Here is a 20,610-nt window from a genome sequence, read left to right on the forward strand (position 1 = left end):
ATGGCTATGTCCTTGCATTGTATAGCTTTTTTATGATTTCAGTGAGAAAAACACTAAATTATACAACAATGTGAATGAATCTACCCATAAATTATACATTACATAATATGCTTTTGGTGAAACTGGACTGCAGAATAAGGAAGACGTCAGCGCAACAAGAAATACCATGAGGAATCGAGAACGCTGCAAAGAATGTCAGGTGTGGGGGAGCAGAACAATATTCTCTTGTCGTAATCCATTATTATGGTCCATTCTATGCCATAACAAGTCAATATACTTAGATCCATAACCATCTCTAATCTGGGCTGATTAGGCAGGTATGATGTGAACCTTCTGGCAACCCGTTCCTATATTATCTGATATTATACAGCTCGGGACTGGTTTTCTCTCTTGGTTTGATATGACTTTATTTATGAATGTCACTGCTTTAGGCATATTTTCTGTACTCTATAGACTAGTAAGACACTGATATAAAAAGCATGGGAAGTTTTGAACTTTTTCAGTCTCTGTATCAAACCCTACAATACTGGAATTAGAGTGAAATCCTATTAAAATAGTTGATAGGAATTATAACCAAAAATAACATTGTATTCTCAAAAATAGACAAAGGTCCCTAATGGATGACCCTTCAATGCAAAATCTACAACAGGGCATTGACCTACCACATGTTATTTATAATACTGGTGTCATTTTATGTGGCAGATGGGCGTTATAGCAGGGATGTTGTCTATATCAGGGATGCCCAACCTGTGGCCCTTAAGCTTTTGCAAAACTACAACTTCTAGCATTCTTGGACAGCCTACCTGCAGCAGGGCTTGGTGGGAGATGTAGTTTTAAAACAGCTGGAGGGCCACAGGTTGAGCATCCTTAGCCTATAGCTACGTTATGCCTCGTTCTTCTGTTTGCTGAGAATTGTCTAGTAGAGTTTGGGGTTTTCTAAGCTTACGGGGCAAGGAGGGCATGTGCCCAGGGAAGGAGCACCAACAGGTCACTTTGCATCTTGGACATGTATTTAGATACAGAGCCACCAAGTCAAAATGAGCATTTGCCCCAGATAATAGTTAACGCAACCTTCGTCACAGATTTACCCAAAAATATTTTATTAGGTAAAAGGCCAGGCCACGTGGCCCGTAGGACTCCATGATCATCAATAGGGTCTTGTTGGGCTTCGTGTGTCTGTCATGTGACGAATCCAGCCCTTCCATTTATTTTGTTGTTCTGTTCTTACAATGAAGCACCAATGTAGATACTGCCTGTCACCTCCAAAAGTGATATAAAACTGCCAGCATTACCTTATAGCAGCCCCCAGTCTGTAATTGATCATGTGTGTGAGCCTGAAATACGTCAGTCCATACTTGTGAAAAACACTTTTTTAATCTCCCTGAGCGCTCTGTTTGCACTGAGCTTGAAGTCAGGAGGGCAGCGGCCTCCTTACTTGAAGTCAAGCAATGCCCGCCTCTTACCCGTCCCCTCCTGACTATGATTTACATATTTACCATTCCTTGGGATCGTGCCAGTCTGGCGTCTGAGCGGTGCGCCGCTTGTGACTGCCCGATCCCGTCTCGGGCTCCCACAGTCAGCCGGGCGTAATTTTGTAACTGCGCATGCGCTGGCCGTCTCGCGCTGTGAATATAACTCGCTGGCGCGAGCGCACGCCGAATCGAGCCAGCCGGCGCATGCGCAGTTACAAAATTATGCCCGGTTCCCTTTAAGCCTGACTATGGCTCTGACAACTTTTTTTGTTTTTATTAATTTCCAGTTATTCCGACCTATTCTACAGGGCTGTACAAGGATTTCCACATTTACATCAGCCGTTGCCCACACACTTATCCCAGCACACGCTTTAGCGTCAATGAGATAGCGAGCCAAGTAAACCACACAAAGGGAGAACATACAAAATCGTGCAGATATCGTCTCTGGTCAGATTTGAACCCAGGGCCCCAGGGCTGCAGACAACATTGCTAACCACCACTTCCCACATTGTATTGTAGTCTTGTTATATTGTAATGGAAGCATTGAATCATTTTTATACCATGACATGATTCAGCGCGTGCGTCACCAGCTGTCACCTTTGGTTTACACCAATATATGGTAATACATTTTGACAGGTTATTATTATTTTAACAATTACAGCAATTCTAAAATAGCAGATCATTTAACCTTTATTGTAACGATTAATAGCAATTCACATGCTGTCAGTTACCGTCTTCATGGAAAATCTTGAAACATTGTCTTGGGTTATTTTTATTAATAAAAGCAAATCCGGGATCCCCCTCGTGTTACTTCCTTTTTCCTTCATGATCTGTGTAGCAAATAATAAAAAAAATCTTTGTGTTTGGGGTTATAATTGCTTGTGGAATTATTCTGTTCTTGTAGTAATGACTTATTTGTTACTGTTATACACAGCAGCCAATCTGAGCTAGCAGCGATGCAGTATAAAGCATGACGAATGCTAAAAGCCAGATGGCTATGAAATGAATAACATGTAGTTCAACCAAACTGAACTTAGATTACTATAGGGTTCTATGGTTATCTGACTTTACAGCAGTTTCGCAGAACCATGGTGGGTACCGTTCTTGTGAACCTAAGTAAGAGGTGAACTTGAGACCCAGAGACACTAGTTATAGCTGGAATGCACTCATGTACACATATGTCACTAAGGTCCTATGGGCCCCAGGACAAACTTTAGTTCTGTTCCCCCCACTCCCACACTACGTCCATGTGACCATGACAACAAAGTACCACCACAGAGTGACTGATAATGTCATCATATTGATACTGAATAAAAACCACTGTTCCAAGACCACAATTACCACCAGTTCTGCACAGTCGCTCTGCAGGCTAAATAAGTGATTACAGTACAGTTATATCCAGTGATTTACAGGTGATGTCTCTGATTGGAGACATTTAATTTCCCTTTTAGGGCTCTTTCACACTTGCGTTCTTTTCTTCCGGCATAGAGTTCCGTCGTCGGGGCTCTATGCCGGAAGAATCCTGATCAGTTTTATCCTAATGCATTCTGAATGGAGTGAAATCCGTTCAGGATGCATCAGGATGTCTTCAGTTCCGGAATGGAAGGTTTTTTGGCCGGAGAAAATACCACAGCATGCTGCGCTTTTTGCTCCGGCCAAAAATCCTGAACACTTGCCGCAAGGCCGGATCCGGAATTAATGCCCATTGAAAGGCATTGATCCGGATCCGGCCTTAAGCTAAACGTCGTTTCGGCGCATTGCCGGATCCGACGTTTAGCTTTTTCTGAATGGTTGCCATGGCTGCCGGGACGCTAAAGTCCTGGCAGCCATGGTAAAGTGTAGTGGGGAGCGGCATACTTACCGTCCGTGCGGCTCCCGGGGCGCTCCAGAGTGACCCACGCGCATGGATGACGTGATCGCATGGCACGTCATCCATGCGCATGGGGCGCTCTGACGTCATTCTGGAGCGCCCCGGGAGCCGCACGGACGGTAAGTATACTGCTCCCCCGCTCCCCACTACTACTATGGCAACCAGGACTTTAATAGCGTCTTGGCTGCCATAGTAACACTGAAAGCATTTTGAAGACTGATCCATCTTCAAATGCTTTCAGTACACTTGCGTTTTTCCGGATCCGGCGTGTAATTCCGGCAAGTGGAGTACACGCCGGATCCGGACAACGCAAGTGTGAAAGAGGCCTTATTCTCCGTCTGGCCCAGACTGTCATGAAATCTTCTCCCAGCCATGACATATCTCTGCAAAGTGTAGCACACAGACATCTTTGGCTCATTACTTTCCAGTATACTTCCCACTTCCACTCTTGTCATCCATAGTAACACAGGTGGCAATAATGTCCCCTCAGTGCCCTACACAGTAATAATATTCCACAAATGGGCCCCACAATGATAGCGCCCCTTTTGTGTCATACAGTTGTTATGATTCTCTTTGTGCCTCTGTGCAATGATTTTCCCCTCTGTGCCACCATGCCTTTAAGTAATGCCCATATATATGTCCTTATACAATAATAAGGCTCCTTTTGTTCCCCATGCAATAATAGTGCCCCTTTGTGCCCCATGCAATATTAATGCCTCAAGTATGTGCCTCTATGCAATGATGTTCCCCTCTGTGCCTCCATGCCATAGTAATTCTCCCCTATGTGTCTTTATACAATAATAATATCCCATTTTGTCCTCTCATGTAATCATTCTGTCCCCATGCATTAATAATGCCCCCTTTGTGCCCCTGTGCAATAAAGATGCCCTTCTTTGTTCTCCTATCTGATAATAATGCCCCTCATTATGACCCCATGTGATAATAGTGATCCCCCCTTTGTATCTCCCTACGAGATTAATATCCTACTATCCTGAGTATGCAGTCACTGCCATCATTACGCCACTGCTTATGGATCACAACTCAGGACTAATGAAACATAGCTAAGATAGCAATTAAATGAAACAAATACTAGTAAACATTCATGTTGTTGGAAGAAAGGGCACTCATAAACTTCTAAGGGCTGCGTGCCATTATACCCTCAAATGATTCTGATTTCATACAGAGCAACGCAGAGTTGTCTTTCTGCCAAATTCCATATGGATCTGACATAAAGATAATTAAGGCCTGCTCCACCAGATCTGATACTACAGAGTTATTCTCCCTTACAAGCAAATGACTAAGCACTTTAGGCCTCTTTCACACAGGCGTTTCCGGAAAAGATGCGGGTGCGTTGTGGGAACATGCGCGTTTGGCACTCGAGTGAGAAAAATCTGCATGTTTGGTACCCAAACCCGAACTTCTTCACAGAAGTTCGGGCTTGGGATCGGTGTTCTGTAGATTGTATTATTTCCCCTTATAACATGGTTATAAGGGAAAATAATAGCATTCTGAATACAGAATGCATAGTACAATAGCGCTGGAGGGGTTAAAAAAAATAAAAAATAATTAAACTCACCTTAATCCACTTGCTCGCGCAGCCCGGCATCTCTTCTGTCTTCTTTTTTGCTGTGTGCAGGAAAAGGACCTGTGGTGACATCACGTCACCACAGGTCCTTTTCCTGCACACAGCAAAAAAAGAAGACAGAAGAGATGCCGGCTGCGCGAGCAAGTGGATTAAGGTGAGTTTAATTTTTTTATTTTTTTTTAACCCCTCCAGCGCTATTGTACTATGCATTCTGTATTCAGAATGCTATTATTTTCCCTTATAACCATGTTATAAGGGAAAATAATAATGATCGAGTCTCGATCCCGATCGTCTCCTAGCAACCGTGCGTGAAAATCACACCGCATCCGCACTTGCTTGCGGATGCTTGCGATTTTTCATGCAACCCCATTCATTTGTATGGGGCCTGCCTTACGTGAAAAACACACAAAGAGGAGCATGCTGCGATTTTCACGCAACGCACAAGTGATGTGTGAAAATCACCGCTCGTGTGCACAGCCCCCATAGAAATGAATGGGTCGGGATTCAGTGCGGGTGCAATGCGTTCACCTCACGCATCGCATCCACGCGGAATACTCGCCCGTGTGAAAGAGGCCTTATGGTGGCACATGTTGTGCCTACAGCTCTAGGGGGCACCTCACAGCCCTCTGCATTTACATCTGCTTCTGTATTAGTGTCATAGTGGCACCGACTGTAGAATGTCCACATCATCTTTGTGCATGCAGTATATAATACTTTGATTCTTTTTAACAAACTTTTGGGTTTTATTCAAAAAAAAGTTCATAAAAGCAACTTTGAAATGTAAATGTTGCATTTTGCGTCCCTATGAAAAGATTTTGTATTCCAATGTTTTGTTCCGCTGCCAATTAATAATCGCAGGAGGGAAAATTCATTAATGTTTCATTTGAGTTATAGTCATTTTCATTGTTCACTTCCAAGAAAACAAACTAATAGCAATAATAACCTTAGGGAAAATTTGCATTCACCTCAAAGAATCAATGCAAATGAGCTGTGCAGTAATAATAGGATAACGTACAGTACTTTAATGTGTGGACACTGATTAGAGCGACCCGTGTCTATGATAATAATGATTTCATCAGAGAAGCAAGATAATCGAGTAAACATAGAAATAATCCCCAGGCCTTCACCATTTAAACTTATGGTATAATAAGAGTACAGAGAATTTCTGCATTAAAAAATCTCAAAGGGGTTCTCTGAGACCGGGAGACCATGGTCAATGGGTAGGCAGGGTACAAAATTAAAAGGGTTGTCCCACAAAAAATATACTTTTGTAATTACATGAAATTAGAAATTTAGAATAGCCACTGAGTTATTCAATAAAATGTGAATCTGTATAGCGCCACCTGCTGTTTGTTCTTTTGTTATTTCTTTGTCCTGCTCACAGAGACGGCCGCATATACTCAGTTCCATCCTTCCACTGCCTCCTGAGCTGTGATAGGGAGAGCATGGACACGCCCCCTTCGCTGCAGCAGAAAGGACACTCCCCTTGAGCTGTCATCTGGATATAAATCTAGCAGAGCAATGACTGGGGAGATTTCTGGATCCATGTGAGGTACAGGGCTGGTTCTAGCTTTCTTGGAAAGAGATTGTCCTGTACTACGTGATGTCTGATTTTAAATTTTTAGATTAGTCATGGAATAACACCTTTAAGAAAAAACATAGAAGAGAGAGAGACTCACCTGTCGCAAGCTCAGTAGTCACATGCCGTTCCTAAAAAATGTCCTGGCATCAAGCAATGTGCATGTACTGTATATTGCCCGGCAGGTATGCGCGTGTGTCTCACATCAGTTCTGGGGGGTGTGGAAGTGGCAGTTATAGAAGCTTGGTGCAGGACCTGTAGAGCTTGTGACAGCTGGGTCTTTTTTATCTTTTGCACCCTAACTAGATTAAATCAAGTCTACATACAGTCAATTACTTAAAAATGTTATGAGTATGCTGCAAGGAAGGTCAGTGACAAATTGAAGAAGTAAAAGAAGAATTCCTGCTCTTACTCTCTCTCTGACTGCACCTAAGTACCAGTGACTAGACGCGGGGATCTTCCACGTCTGCTGACCTCTAAGTTATAAGTAGTATCAGTGGCGTACCAAGGGGGGGGGGTGGGGGTGGGGGAGGGGGGGGGGTGGGGGTGGGGGAGGGGGGGGGGGCGGCCCGCCCCGGGTGCCACTCACAAGGGGGGTGCCATGACGGAGTCACCCCTCCATCCACTGCTGCACCGCGACGCGACTCCGCCAGGCGCCGGCTTCTGTGGAAGGATTATTGCGGCGGCGCTCAACATGACGTCACGACGCTGACGCCGCGCCGCCTTCACCGAAGCGGAAGGATCCATTACCAGCGGTCGGACGGAGCCTGAGGCATCATCAAAATGTGAGTAAATAATTGTGTAATTAAGGGGTGTGTGTGTGCGTAATTAAGTGGGGGTTTGTAATTAAGGGGGGGTGTAATTAAGGGATGTGTGTGTGTAATTAAGGGAGGGGTAAGGTGGGGAGGGAGGGGGTGTAATTAAGGGGGGGAGTGTGTAATTAAGGGGGAGTGTAATTAAGGGAGGGGGTGTAATTAAGGTGGGGAGGGAGGGGGTGTAATCAAGGGGGGGAGTGTGTAATTAAGGGGGGGGTGTAATTAAGGGAGGGGGTGTAATTAAGGTGGGGAGGGAGGGGGTGTAATTAAGAGGGAGGGGGTGTAATTAAGGGGGGGGGTGCCAAACAAAGGGTTCGCCCCGGGTGCCAAATGCTCTAGGTACGCCCCTGAGTAGTATCTACAATATACGGTATGTGACACTGTCACGCCTACCTGTCCGCGATGTTGGACCACAACAGCTCCTGTAGCTGTAAGCTAGTGTGACGTCACCGGCGCTTAGATCTGAAGTGCAAGCTTTTTTTGCCCCAGCTGGGGCACCTTTTCCAACTACACAGCCTAACTGCTTCCACCAGACTGGAGAATCGGGACCACTATCAAGTATTCACCACTACACATCAACACCGTGGACTCTTCTCTACAAGTGCAGGTAGGCATGGCAGTGTCACATATAGATACTACTTATGACTTAGAGGTCAGCAGACGTGGTAGATCCCCGCTTCTAGTCACTGGTGCAGTCAGAGAGTAAGCACAGGAATTCTTATTTTACTGTACATACAAAGCTGAGTAAAGGGCTTTTAAAGGGAACCTGTCACCTCCAACAAACATCCCAAGTCGGCAGCAGTACCTGAGAGTAGCACGCAGCATGTTTGTAACAATCATTTTCTTCCTGTAGGCAGAGAAGCAGAAGCTGTAAAAACGATCTTTAATCCCCTGCCCGGCGCACTTCTCTAGTCAGGCTTGAAGTCACGGAGGCAGCGGCCTCCTTGCTTCAAGTCACGGTAACCATGCCTGCTTCCCTGCCCATTCGCTGTGACTGACAGCGCTTATGCACAACAGTTCTGCTGGCTTTGCCGAACTGCCGGCTGTCAGTCACAGCGAAGGGGCAGGGAAGGGGCCATGGTTACCGTGACTTGAAGCAAGCAGGCCGCTGCCTCCGTGACTTCAAGCCTGACTAGAGAAGTGTGGGGGATTAAAGATCGTTTTTACAGCTTCTGCTTCTCTTCCTGCAGGAAGAAAATGATCGTTAGAAAAATGCTGCTGGCTACTCTAAGGTACTGCTGCCGACTTGGAATGTTTGTTGGAGGTGACAGGTTCCCTTTAAGTGATGATCGGGGCAATTATGGGGATGAGCGCTCACACGAATGCTTGTTCCCATTCAAAGTGCTGCGTAGTGAAACATTGTACATTTTTCAAATCAGTACTTGGATCTGAATACTTTTGTGATTGCATGTACCGTATTTTTCGCCCTATAAGATGCACCTTCTCATAAGATGCACCTAAGTTTTAGAGGAGGACAATAAGAAAAAAAAAATCATTAGACCTCAGATCAGACCAGTAATCAGACCCCCAATGTTAATAAGACCCTAAATCAGACTTCAGATCAGATCCACAATCAGACCTCAGCTCTGACCCCAATGTGAATGACCCCTATTCAGACTTCAGATGAGACCTCCATGCCTCAGATGAGACCCCCATGCCTCAGATCATACCCCCATGCCTAAGATCAGCCTGCATGCCTTAGATCGGACCCCTATGCCTCAGATCGGACCCCCAGCCTCAGATTATCCCCAGCCTCAGAGCAAATAAAATGAAAAATAATCAACTTACCTTACGTGCTCCGGACGCCGCGGGCTCCCAGTATCCAGATTTTCCTTCTTCTTCCTGCTGAGGCTGTGCTGTGACCTAACGTGCATCTCGTGCGGTCACAGAGCGCCCTCACGTTGTGCGTAGCCATGGCGCAGCTAACCGAAGAGGACTTGGAAACGTACAATGAGTGCTTGGTGAGGACTTGTGGTTCTGGCGGGCATAATTCAGTCCTTGGGATCAACCTCACAGAAATGTGTTGCTGTCATGTTGTTAGATATTTCTGTGAAAATGTAACATCTGAATATTTTTTGAACTTTGCTTACTTTTATTGTTGGCGACTTATCTGTGGTGTACAGGACTATCAGCATGACTTCTTATATCAAAATGAAATGAATTATTTTATTAAGTTTTTTTTTTTATTCCTGACTATAGCAATGTGGCGGCAATATGAAACAACTTTTATGCAGTGATTTATGGTGGAGTTATGTTTATCCTTATCCGTTTCTGCAGACGGAATATTTGCTTAATTTGAAATAAATGATGATGAAAGTTAAAAATCTTGAAGCTTTGAAAAGTATTATTGAATTACATTTTTTTCTTGTGCACTATATATAATGTTAAGGTCCCAATTACATGGGCTGATATTCCACCTGGTAATGACTTTGGTGACACTGGAACAGCAAGTCGATCAGTGCACAGACAATACCTGTATTTCCATTCCGGAATCATGATCATTCTCCCCCACATAATTTACTTATCGGCAGCACATCTGTGGTTTCAGTTTTATTGCCTTGGTTTCCAGTACCATCTTTATGCTGATGACACCTAACTGCACACCTCTTCCCCTGACATCACCCCTGCTGTACTACAGTGTCGCCAAAAAATGAACCATGACTTTCACAATTATGAAAATCGAAAAACTTTATTAATAATATACAATAAATAAATACATGATAATAGGAGGCAGTACAAAGGTGGAACGCACAGATGAGGAACAGGACCCAAAGAGGGGCCGGGAGGTCAGGACATCAAAAAACAGGGGGGAAAAAAGAATAAGAAATGAAAAACACCAAGTCACCTCTAGGCAATAAGCCCCAAACAAACTGCAATGGAGGCAAATGTGAGGATAATAGGACTTGGTGAATAAACAGAATAAGCATACCCTGAATGGTGTGTCGATCTCTCGGCCGCCTCCTGACCCAACGCCGTTTCGCCAGTAACCTGGCTTCTTCCGGGGATATGGAATAATAAGCAAAAACCTCCCCTATTATAGTACCCACACAGGTGTGTGAAAAGAGTAATTAAAAACCTAAGGGCACCTGCACTAATGGTGTTAGAGCTCCAAATATTGGGGACCAATCAGCGGTGACACCCACTTCTGGTGGGGGCGGGGCTGAACCGACGCGGCGGTCACGTGACGAGACACGTGACCGCAACGTCAGAAGCACATCATAAGATACGCCCATGCCAAGAAGAGATGGCCAATCCATGGCCTATGAGGTAGTGTTGGGGGTGGCAAGTGCGGCACAGCTGTCGCGCGACAAAGCACGTAACAGCGGCGCCGCAGGATCGACCGAACCACATCAACATAAGGGCGGAGAAAGTATGACGCAATGGTCACGTGAGCAGACGCGTGACTGCAGCGTCAGAAACACATGACGGCCGTCGCCTCCACCATAGGTCCGCGATCAATTGGCAATGCCTAGGCAAAACACAAAAGGCAGAGCAAAATAGCAATGTGGTCATGTGGAAAACCACATAACCAAATTGCAATGTCATATCACATGATCACAAGCAACCCTATTATATACAAATGCAATACTCCGTGCAAACATAGATATAGGGGAGCAATGGCAATAAGGTGCCAGTGCACCAAAGCAAGCGCTCTCTTGGCGTAGAGTGCAATGTGCCAAACCAAGTATATACAATTATTATGTATGATCCATGAGAGCCCAAATTGAACAACTTGACATTCTATATACATACAGAACTATAAGACATTAACAAATAATGATATATGTGCATGATAAGAACACTCATAAATCTTAAACCATGAGATATAATAATTTTAATTAAGAGGAGGAAAGAAAACTGTGAAGAGAAGTGAAAAGGGTGCACGGTGCAGTGATGAGAAAAGGAAAGATAAGAACAAATAATAATAGCATGTGATCAATAATATCAAAAAAGCTGTTAGTTATTTTATGGCTGTATAGCCAGAGAGGATCATGAAATTGTTGAGTCCATGGCGGATTTAGGCAGAATATTTTCCAAAAAGGACTGTATGTCACCACATCTCCACTGATATAGTCCACCACTCCAACAGGTATCATAGGTAATACTAAATATGAATAAAGAAAACAGAACAGGTTAAAAACAGGGAAATAAAATAAAAACAAGGGACCCAGGATGCGCAGGGGTACCCCAAGAGAACTCAGAATTCATATGGAATCATCTATTACAAAAAGGGGGCAAAGGATACATCCTCATTTAATCCCCTGGGTGTCATACAGTCTAACTTGTGAATTCAACGTACTTCTTTTTGTGCCAGGATCTTTTTCCAGTTACCACCACGTAATGTGATGTACACCCTATCAATACCACGGATTCTGAATTGCGTACTGTCATAATCATGGAACAGTTTAAAATGTTTGGGAATGGTTTTTAAATGGGTGATATCATTTTCATCCTTGGCAGCTTCGATGCCCAGAATGTGTTTGCGTGTCCTCCTCTTTAGTTCTCTAGATGTCAACCCAACATAAATACATTGGCATGGACACATCCACAAATAAATCACACCCAGTGTATTACAGGTGACAGCATGTGTGATAGTGTATTGTTTGCTATTTGTAAATGGATTACCAAAGGTGGAAGTCCTATCAATATTGGAACATGCAACACACTTCCCACATGGTGTGCACCCCCACTTGGGACCTTTTGAATCGGGGTTCAATTTAATCTGATGGCTTTGATGATAGCTGTTTACCAAGAGATCTTTAACATTTTTGGTACGTCTGTATGTAATGGACGGACGAGTGGGTAGTATTTTTACCAGAGTAGGATCTAGTTGTAGAATCTCCCAATATTTTGCTAATGTATTCAGAATCGATTTCCACTGTGGATTATAAGAAGTAATGAACTGTACCTTGTCGGCTTGATTGTGTTGTTTGCGATTATATACCAGTAGTGGATCTCTTTGTGCTTGTTTAGCCTTCTGATGACACTGTGCAATATTCGCCTCTGAATATCCACGATCAAAGAACCTTTGGTGCAGATCCCGAGACTGTCTGTTGAATGCCTCGTCCGTTGAGCAGATTCTCCTGGCCCTCAAAAATTGACCATATGGAATATTGCGGATAAGGTTGTGTGGATGACAGGAATGCATATGTAGGACTGAGTTGGTAGATGTTGCTTTACGGAACAGGTCAGTAGATATCTTGCCAGACTCCTCGACCCGAATCTGTACATCAAGAAAGTCAAGATGTGTCTTATTAATCCTGGACGTCAGTGTAATATTCCGATTGTTGCGGTTTAATAGTCCCACCAACTCGGTGAATCCAGACTGTGGGCCCTGCCACACGACAAAAATATTGTCAATGTAGCGGGCCCACATCTTGACCTCACTAATATCGCCATATACCTCTGCGAGGAACACCTCCCTCTCCCACAGCCCCAGGAACAGGTTGGCAGAGGACGGCGCACAGGCCGCCCCCATGGCTGTTCCCTGGAGCTGTAGGTAGAAGGCGTCCCCGAAGAGGAAAAAGTTGTGGGTTAGGACGAACTCTAAGAGTTCCACGATAAACTCACCTAAGTCGTCTTCAATGTTGGTCATGGATAAGAAGAACCGGACCGCCTCCAAGCCATCCTGGTGGCGAATGCTGGTATACAGCGATTCAACATCGCACGAGGCTATCCACATGTCCGGTTCGAGGTGCAGATTGTTAAGACGGCGTAGAAAGTCAGTCGTGTCTTTCACGAACGATGAAAGTTGTTCTACAAGGGGCTGCAATATAAAATCAATGCATTTGCAAGCTCGTTCACACAGATTCCCCTTCCCGGATACAATGGGACGTCCGGGAGAGCATGTCCCATTTTTCTGAATTTTAGGGTGTAAATACAGGCACTCCACTTTAGGATATTCGGGAATAAGACTTTGAGCTTGTTTTTTTGTAATAATGCCATTTGCCCCAGCACGTTCCACGAGAGCACCCAATTCTCGTTTGTACTGTTCGCTGGGGTAAAATCTCAATCGCTTATAGCAAGTGGAGTCCCTGAGTTGTCTATATGCCTCCTTTTCATATGCGTCTCTCGGCCACACTACCACATTACCGCCTTTATCGGCGGGATTAAACACCAAATCTTTCATTTTTTGCAATTCTTTGACAGCTTTTCTCTGTGTAACAGTCAGATTATTGAATCTGGTTGGATAAGTAGCTGAGATCTTGTAAAGATCTCGAGTAACAAGCTGTACAAAAGCGTGGATATTAGGGTACATATTGAGTGCAGGAAACCTCGTTGACTTTGGTAAGAGAGAGGATGGAAACTTATCACAATGCCCATCTGCCTTTGGTTCCTGTTCCCCCATCAATTCCTCCAGGATTGTAACTGCTTCTTTTTCTTGTGTTGTAGTGAAAAGTTCTTGCGAAAAATCCTTGATAAAAAACATCTGTTGACTGTCTGTCCTCTGTCACTAACATCATGTCCTCTCTCTATCTGAAACTGAATCTTTCAAAAACTCAACTATTGGTGTTTTCTCAATTTGCTAACCTACCTAAACCTGATATCTCCCTCTCAGTGTGTGGCACTAGGCAGCCCGCCCGCTGCCTCTGTGTTATGTTTAGCACTGATTAGAGTTGAGCGAACACCTGGATGTTCGGGTTCGAGAAGTTCGGCCGAACATCCCGGAAATGTTCGGGTTCGGGATCCGAACCCGATCCGAACTTCGTCCCGAACCCGAACCCCATTGAAGTCAATGGGGACCCGAACTTTTCGGCACTAAAAAGGCTGTAAAACAGCCCAGGAAAGAGCTAGAGGGCTGCAAAAGGCAGCAACATGTAGGTAAATCCCCTGCAAACAAATGTGGATAGGGAAATGAATTAAAATAAAAATTAAATAAATAAAAATTAACCAAAATCAATTGGAGAGAGGTTCCATAGCAGAGAATCTGGCTTCCCGTCACCCACCACTGGAACAGTCCATTCTCAGATATTTAGGCCCCGGCACCCAGGCAGAGGAGAGAGGTCCCGTAACAGAGAATCTGTCTTCATGTCAGCAGAGAATTAGTCTGCATGTCATAGCAGAGAATGAGGCTTCACGTCAGCCACCACTGCAACAGTCCATTGGCATATATTTAGGCCCAGCACCCAGGCAGAGGAGAGAGGTCCCGTAACAGACAATCTGGCTTCATGTCAGCAGAGAATTAGTCTGCATGTCATAGCAGAGAATCAGGCTTCACGTCAGCCACCACTGCAACAGTCCATTGTCATAAATTTAGGCCCAGCACCCAGGCAGAGGAGAGAGGTCCCGTAACAGACAATCTGGCTTCATGTCAGCAGAGAATTAGTCTGCATGTCATAGCAGAGAATGAGGCTTCACGTCAGCCACCACTGCAACAGTCCATTGGCATATATTTAGGCCTAGCACACAGGCAGAGCAGAGAGGTCCCGTAACAGACAATCTGGCTTCATGACAGCAGAGAATCAGTCTGCATGTCATAGCAGAGAATCAGGCTTCACGTCAGCCACCACTGCAACAGTCCATTGTCATAAATTTAGGCCCAGCACCCAGGCAGAGGAGAGAGGTCCCGTAACAGAGAATCTGGCTTCATGTCAGCAGAGAATCAGTCTTCATATCATAGCAGAGAATCAGGCTTCACGTCACCCACCACTGTAAGAGTCAATTTTCATAAATTTAGGCCCAGAACCCAGGCAGAGGAGAAAGGTCCCGTAACAGACAATCTGGCTTCATGTCAGCAGAGAATCAGTCTTCATATCATAGCCTAGAATCAGGCTTCACGTCACCCACCACTGTAAGAGTCAATTTTCATAAATTTAGGCCCAGAACCCAGGCAGAGGAGAAAGGTCCCGTAACAGACAATCTGGCTTCATGTCAGCAGAGAATCAGTCTTCATATCATAGCAGAGAATCAGGCTTCACGTCACCCACCACTGCAACAGTCAATTGTCATAAATTTAGGCCCAGCACCCAGGCAGAGGAGAGAGCTCCCGTAACAGAGGATCTGGCTTCATGTCAGCAGAGAATCAGTCTGCATGTCATAGCAGAGAATGAGGCTTCACGTCACCCACCACTGCAACAGTCCATTGGCATATATTTAGGCCTAGCACACAGGCAGAGCAGAGAGGTCCCGTAACAGACAATCTGGCTTCATGTCAGCAGAGAATCAGTCTGCATGTCATAGCAGAGAATGAGGCTTCACGTCACCCACCACTGCAACAGTCCATTGGCATATATTTAGGCCTAGCACACAGGCAGAGCAGAGAGGTCCCGTAACAGACGATCTGGCTTCATGTCAGCAGAGAATCAGTCTGCATGTCATAGCAGAGAATCAGGCTTCACGTCAGCCACCACTGCAACAGTCCATGGTCATAAATTTAGGCCCAGCACCCAGGCAGAGGAGAGAGGTCCCGTAACAGACAATCTGGCTTCATGTCAGCAGAGAATTAGTCTGCATGTCATAGCAGAGAATCAGGCTTCATGTCAGCCACCACTGCAACAGTCCATTGGCATATATTTAGGCCTAGCACACAGGCAGAGGAGAGGTTCATTCAACTTTGGGTAGCATCGCAATATAATGGTAAAATGAAAATAAAAATAGGATTGAATGAGGAAGTGCCCTGGAGTCCAATAATATATGGTTATGGGGAGGTAGTTAATGTCTAATCTGGACAAGGGACGGACAGGTCCTGTGGGATCCATGCCTGGTTCATTTTTATGAACGTCAGCTTGTCAACATTGGCTGTAGACAGGCGGCTGCGTTTGTCTGTAATGACGCCCCCTGCCGTGCTGAATACACGTTCAGACAAAACGCTGGCTGCCGGGCAGGCCAGCACCTCCAAGGCATAAAAGGCTAGCTCTGGCCACGTGGACAATTTAGAGACCCAGAAGTTGAATGGGGCCGAACCATCAGTCAGTACGTGGAGGGGTGTGCACACGTACTGTTCCACCATGTTAGTGAAATGTTGCCTCCTGCTAACACGTTGCGTATCAGGTGGTGGTGCAGTTAGCTGTGGCGTGTTGACAAAAGTTTTCCACATCTCTGCCATGCTAACCCTGCCCTCAGAGGAGCTGGCCGTGACACAGCTGCCTTGGCGACCTCTTGCTCCTCCTCTGCCTTGGCCTTGGGCTTCCACTTGTTCCCCTGTGACATTTGGGAATGCTCTCAGTAGCGCGTCTACCAACGTGCGCTTGTACTCGCGCATCTTCCTATCACGCTCCAGTGCAGGAAGTAAGGTGGGCACATTGTCTTTGTAGCGTGGATCCAGCAGGGTGGCAACCCAGTAGTCCGCACAGGTTAAAATGTGGGCAACTCTGCTGTCGTTGCGCAGGCACTGCAGCATGTAGTCGCTCATGTGTGCCAGGCTGCCCAGGGGTAAGGACAAGCTGTCCTCTGTGGGAGGCGTATCGTCATCGTCCTGCCTTTCCCCCCAGCCACGCACCAGTGATGGACCCGAGCTGCGTTGGGTGCCACCCCGCTGTGACCATGCTTCATCCTCATCCTCCTCCACCTCCTCCTCATCCTCGTCCTCCTCGTCCTCCAGTAGTGGGCCCTGGCTGGCCACATTTGTACCTGGCCTCTGCTGTTGCAAAAAACCTCCCTCTGAGTCACTTCGAAGAGACTGGCCTGAAAGTGCTAAAAATGACCCCTCTTCCTCATCCTCCTCCTCCTCCTCCTGGGCCACCTCCTGTTCCATCATCGCCCTAAGTGTTTTCTCAAGGAGACATAGAAGTGGTATTGTAACGCTGATAACGGTGTCATCGCCACTGGCCATGTTGGTGGAGTACTCGAAACAGCGCAACAGGGCACACAGGTCTCGCATGGAGGCCCAGTCATTGGTGGTGAAGTGGTGCTGTTCTGTAGTGCGACTGACCCGTGCGTGCTGCAGCTGAAACTCCACTATGGCCTGCTGCTGCTCGCACAGTCTGTCCAGCATGTGCAAGGTGGAGTTCCACCTGGTGGGCACGTCGCATATGAGGCGGTGAGCGGGAAGGCCGAAGTTACGCTGTAGCGCAGACAGGCGAGCAGCGGCAGGATGTGAACGCCGGAAGCGCGAACAGACGGCCCGCACTTTATGCAGCAGCTCTGACATGTCGGGGTAGTTGTGAATGAACTTCTGCACCACCAAATTCAGCACATGCGCCAAGCAAGGGATGTGCGTCAAATTGGCTAGTCCCAGAGCTGCAACGAGATTTCGCCCATTATCACACACCACCAGGCCGGGCTTGAGGCTCACCGGCAGCAACCACTCGTCGGTCTGTTGTTCAATACCCCGCCACAACTCCTGTGCGGTGTGGGGCCTGTCCCCCAAACATATGAGTTTCAGAATGGCCTGCTGACGTTTACCCCGGGCTGTGCTGAAGTTGGTGGTGAAGGTGTGTGGCTGACTGGATGAGCAGGTGGAAGAAGAGGAGGAGGAAGCCGAGAAGGAGGAGGTGGCAACAGGAGGCAAAGAATGTTGCCCTGCGATCCTTGGCGGCGGCAGGACGTGCGCCAAACAGCTCTCCGCCTGGGGCCCAGCTGCCACTACATTTACCCAGTGTGCAGTTAGGGAGATATAGCGTCCCTGGCCGTGCTTACTGGTCCACGTATCTGTGGTTAGGTGGACCTTGCTACAGATGGCGTTGCGCAGTGCACACTTGATTTTATGGGATACTTGGTTGTGCAGGGAAGGCACGGCTCTCTTGGAGAAGTAGTGCCGGCTGGGAACAACATACTGTGGGACAGCAAGCGACATGAGCTGTTTGAAGCTGTCTGTGTCCACCAGCCTAAATGACAGCATTTCATAGGCCAGTAGTTTAGAAATGCTGGCATTCAGGGCCAGGGATCGAGGGTGGCTAGGTGGGAATTTACGCTTTCTATCAAATGTTTGTGAGATGGAGAGCTGAACGCTGGCGTGTGACATGGTTGAGACGCTTGGTGACGGAGGTGGTGGTGGTGGTGTTGGTGGTACATCCCCTGTTTGCTGGGCGGCAGGTGCCAACGTTCCTCCAGAGGCGGAGGAAGAGGCCGAGGCGGCAGCAGCAGAATAGGCCGAGGCGGCAGCAGCAGAAGAGGTAGCAGGGGGAGCCTGAGTGACTTCCTTGGTTTTAAGGTGTTTACTCCACTGCAGTTCATGCTTTGCATGCAGGTGCCTGGTCATGCAGGTTGTGCTCAGGTTCAGAACGTTAATGCCTCGCTTCAGGCTCTGATGGCACAGCGTGCAAACCACTCGGGTCTTGTCGTCAGCACATTGTTTGAAGAAGTGCCATGCCAGGGAACTCCTTGAAGCTGCCTTTGGGGTGCTCGGTCCCAGATGGCGGCGGTCAGTAGCAGGCGGAGTCTCTTGGCGGCGGGTGTTCTGCTTTTGCCCACTGCTCCCTCTTTTGCTACGCTGTTGGCTCGGTCTCACCACTGCCTCTTCCTCCGAACTGTGAAAGTCAGTGGCACGACCTTCATTCCATGTGGGGTCTAGGACCTCATCGTCCCCTGCATCGTCTTCCACCCAGTCTTGATCCCTGACCTCCTGTTCAGTCTGCACACTGCAGAAAGACGCAGCAGTTGGCACCTGTGTTTCGTCATCATCAGAGACATGCTGAGGTGGTATTCCCATGTCCTCATCATCAGGAAACATAAGTGGTTGTGCGTCAGTGCATTCTATGTCTTTCACCGCTGGGGAAGGGCTAGGTGGATGCCCTTGGGAAACCCTGCCAGCGGAGTCTTCAAACAGCATAAGAGACTGCTGCATAACTTGAGGCTGAGACAGTTTCCCTGGTATGCATGGGGGTGATGTGACAGACTGATGGGGTTGGTTTTCAGGCGCCATCTGTGCGCTTTCTGCAGAAGACTGGGTGGGAGATAATGTGAACGTGCTGGATCCACTGTCGGCCACCCAATTGACTAATGCCTGTACCTGCTCAGGCCTTACCATCCTTAGAACGGCATTGGGCCCCACCATATATCGCTGTAAATTCTGGCGGCTACTGGGACCTGAGGTAGTTGGTACACTAGGACGTGTGGATGTGGCAGAACGGCCACGTCCTCTCCCAGCACCAGAGGGTCCACTAACACCACCACGACCATGTCCACGTCCGCGTCCCTTACTAGATGTTTTTCTCATTGTTATGGTTCACCACAACAACAAATATATTATTTGGCCCAATGTATTGTATTCAAATTCAGCGGGATATAAATTTGAGGCCTAGTATTTAGGCGCTGGGTGACCGGTATGGATTTAGTGACAGAATTAGACTTGGAAATGCACAGAAGCGTGTGTGTGAAGTTATTCTGAATGACCCTATGTGCACCTTCAATATTATATACCCTTTTAGGGATAGATTTCAAATAGCTCTGATATAGCAGAAACCACTAAATTATGAAATTGCTAAATTGGGAATTGTACTTCAACCCAGAACAAAAAATGTGCTTTGACGGACACTAAATATCTTGCCCAGCAACAACAGTACAGCGGTGGGTAACGAGAGATTTAGAGGGATTTAAATTTGAGGCCTAGTATTTAGGCGCTGGGTGACAGGTATGGGTTTAGTGACAGAATTAGACTTGAAAATACACAGTAGCGGGTGTGTGTGAAGTTATTCTGAATGACCCAATGTGCACCTTCAATATTATATACCCTTTTTGGGATAGATTTCAAATAGCTCTGATATAGCAGGAACCACTAAATTATGAAATTGCTAAATTGGGAATTGTACTTCAACCCAGAACAAAAAATGTGCTTTGACGGACACTAAATATCTTGCCCAGCAACAACAGTACAGCGGTGGGTAACGAGAGATTTAGAGGGATTTAAATTTGAGGCCTAGTATTTAGGCGCTGGGTGACCGGTATGGATTTAGTGACAGAATTAGACTTGGAAATGCACAGAAGCGTGTGTGTGAAGTTATTCTGAATGACCCTATGTGCACCTTCAATATTATATACCCTTTTAGGGATAGATTTCAAATAGCTCTGATATAGCAGAAACCACTAAATTATGAAATTGCTAAATTGGGAATTGTACTTCAACCCAGAACAAAAAATGTGCTTTGACGGACACTAAATATCTTGCCCAGCAACAACAGTACAGCGGTGGGTAACGAGAGATTTAGAGGGATTTAAATTTGAGGCCTAGTATTTAGGCGCTGGGTGACAGGTATGGGTTTAGTGACAGAATTAGACTTGAAAATACACAGTAGCGGGTGTGTGTGAAGTTATTCTGAATGACCCAATGTGCACCTTCAATATTATATACCCTTTTTGGGATAGATTTCAAATAGCTCTGATATAGCAGGAACCACTAAATTATGAAATTG

Source organism: Bufo gargarizans, chromosome 3 (genome assembly GCF_014858855.1).
Source record: "Bufo gargarizans isolate SCDJY-AF-19 chromosome 3, ASM1485885v1, whole genome shotgun sequence".
Classification (NCBI taxonomy): Eukaryota; Metazoa; Chordata; class Amphibia; order Anura; family Bufonidae; genus Bufo; species Bufo gargarizans.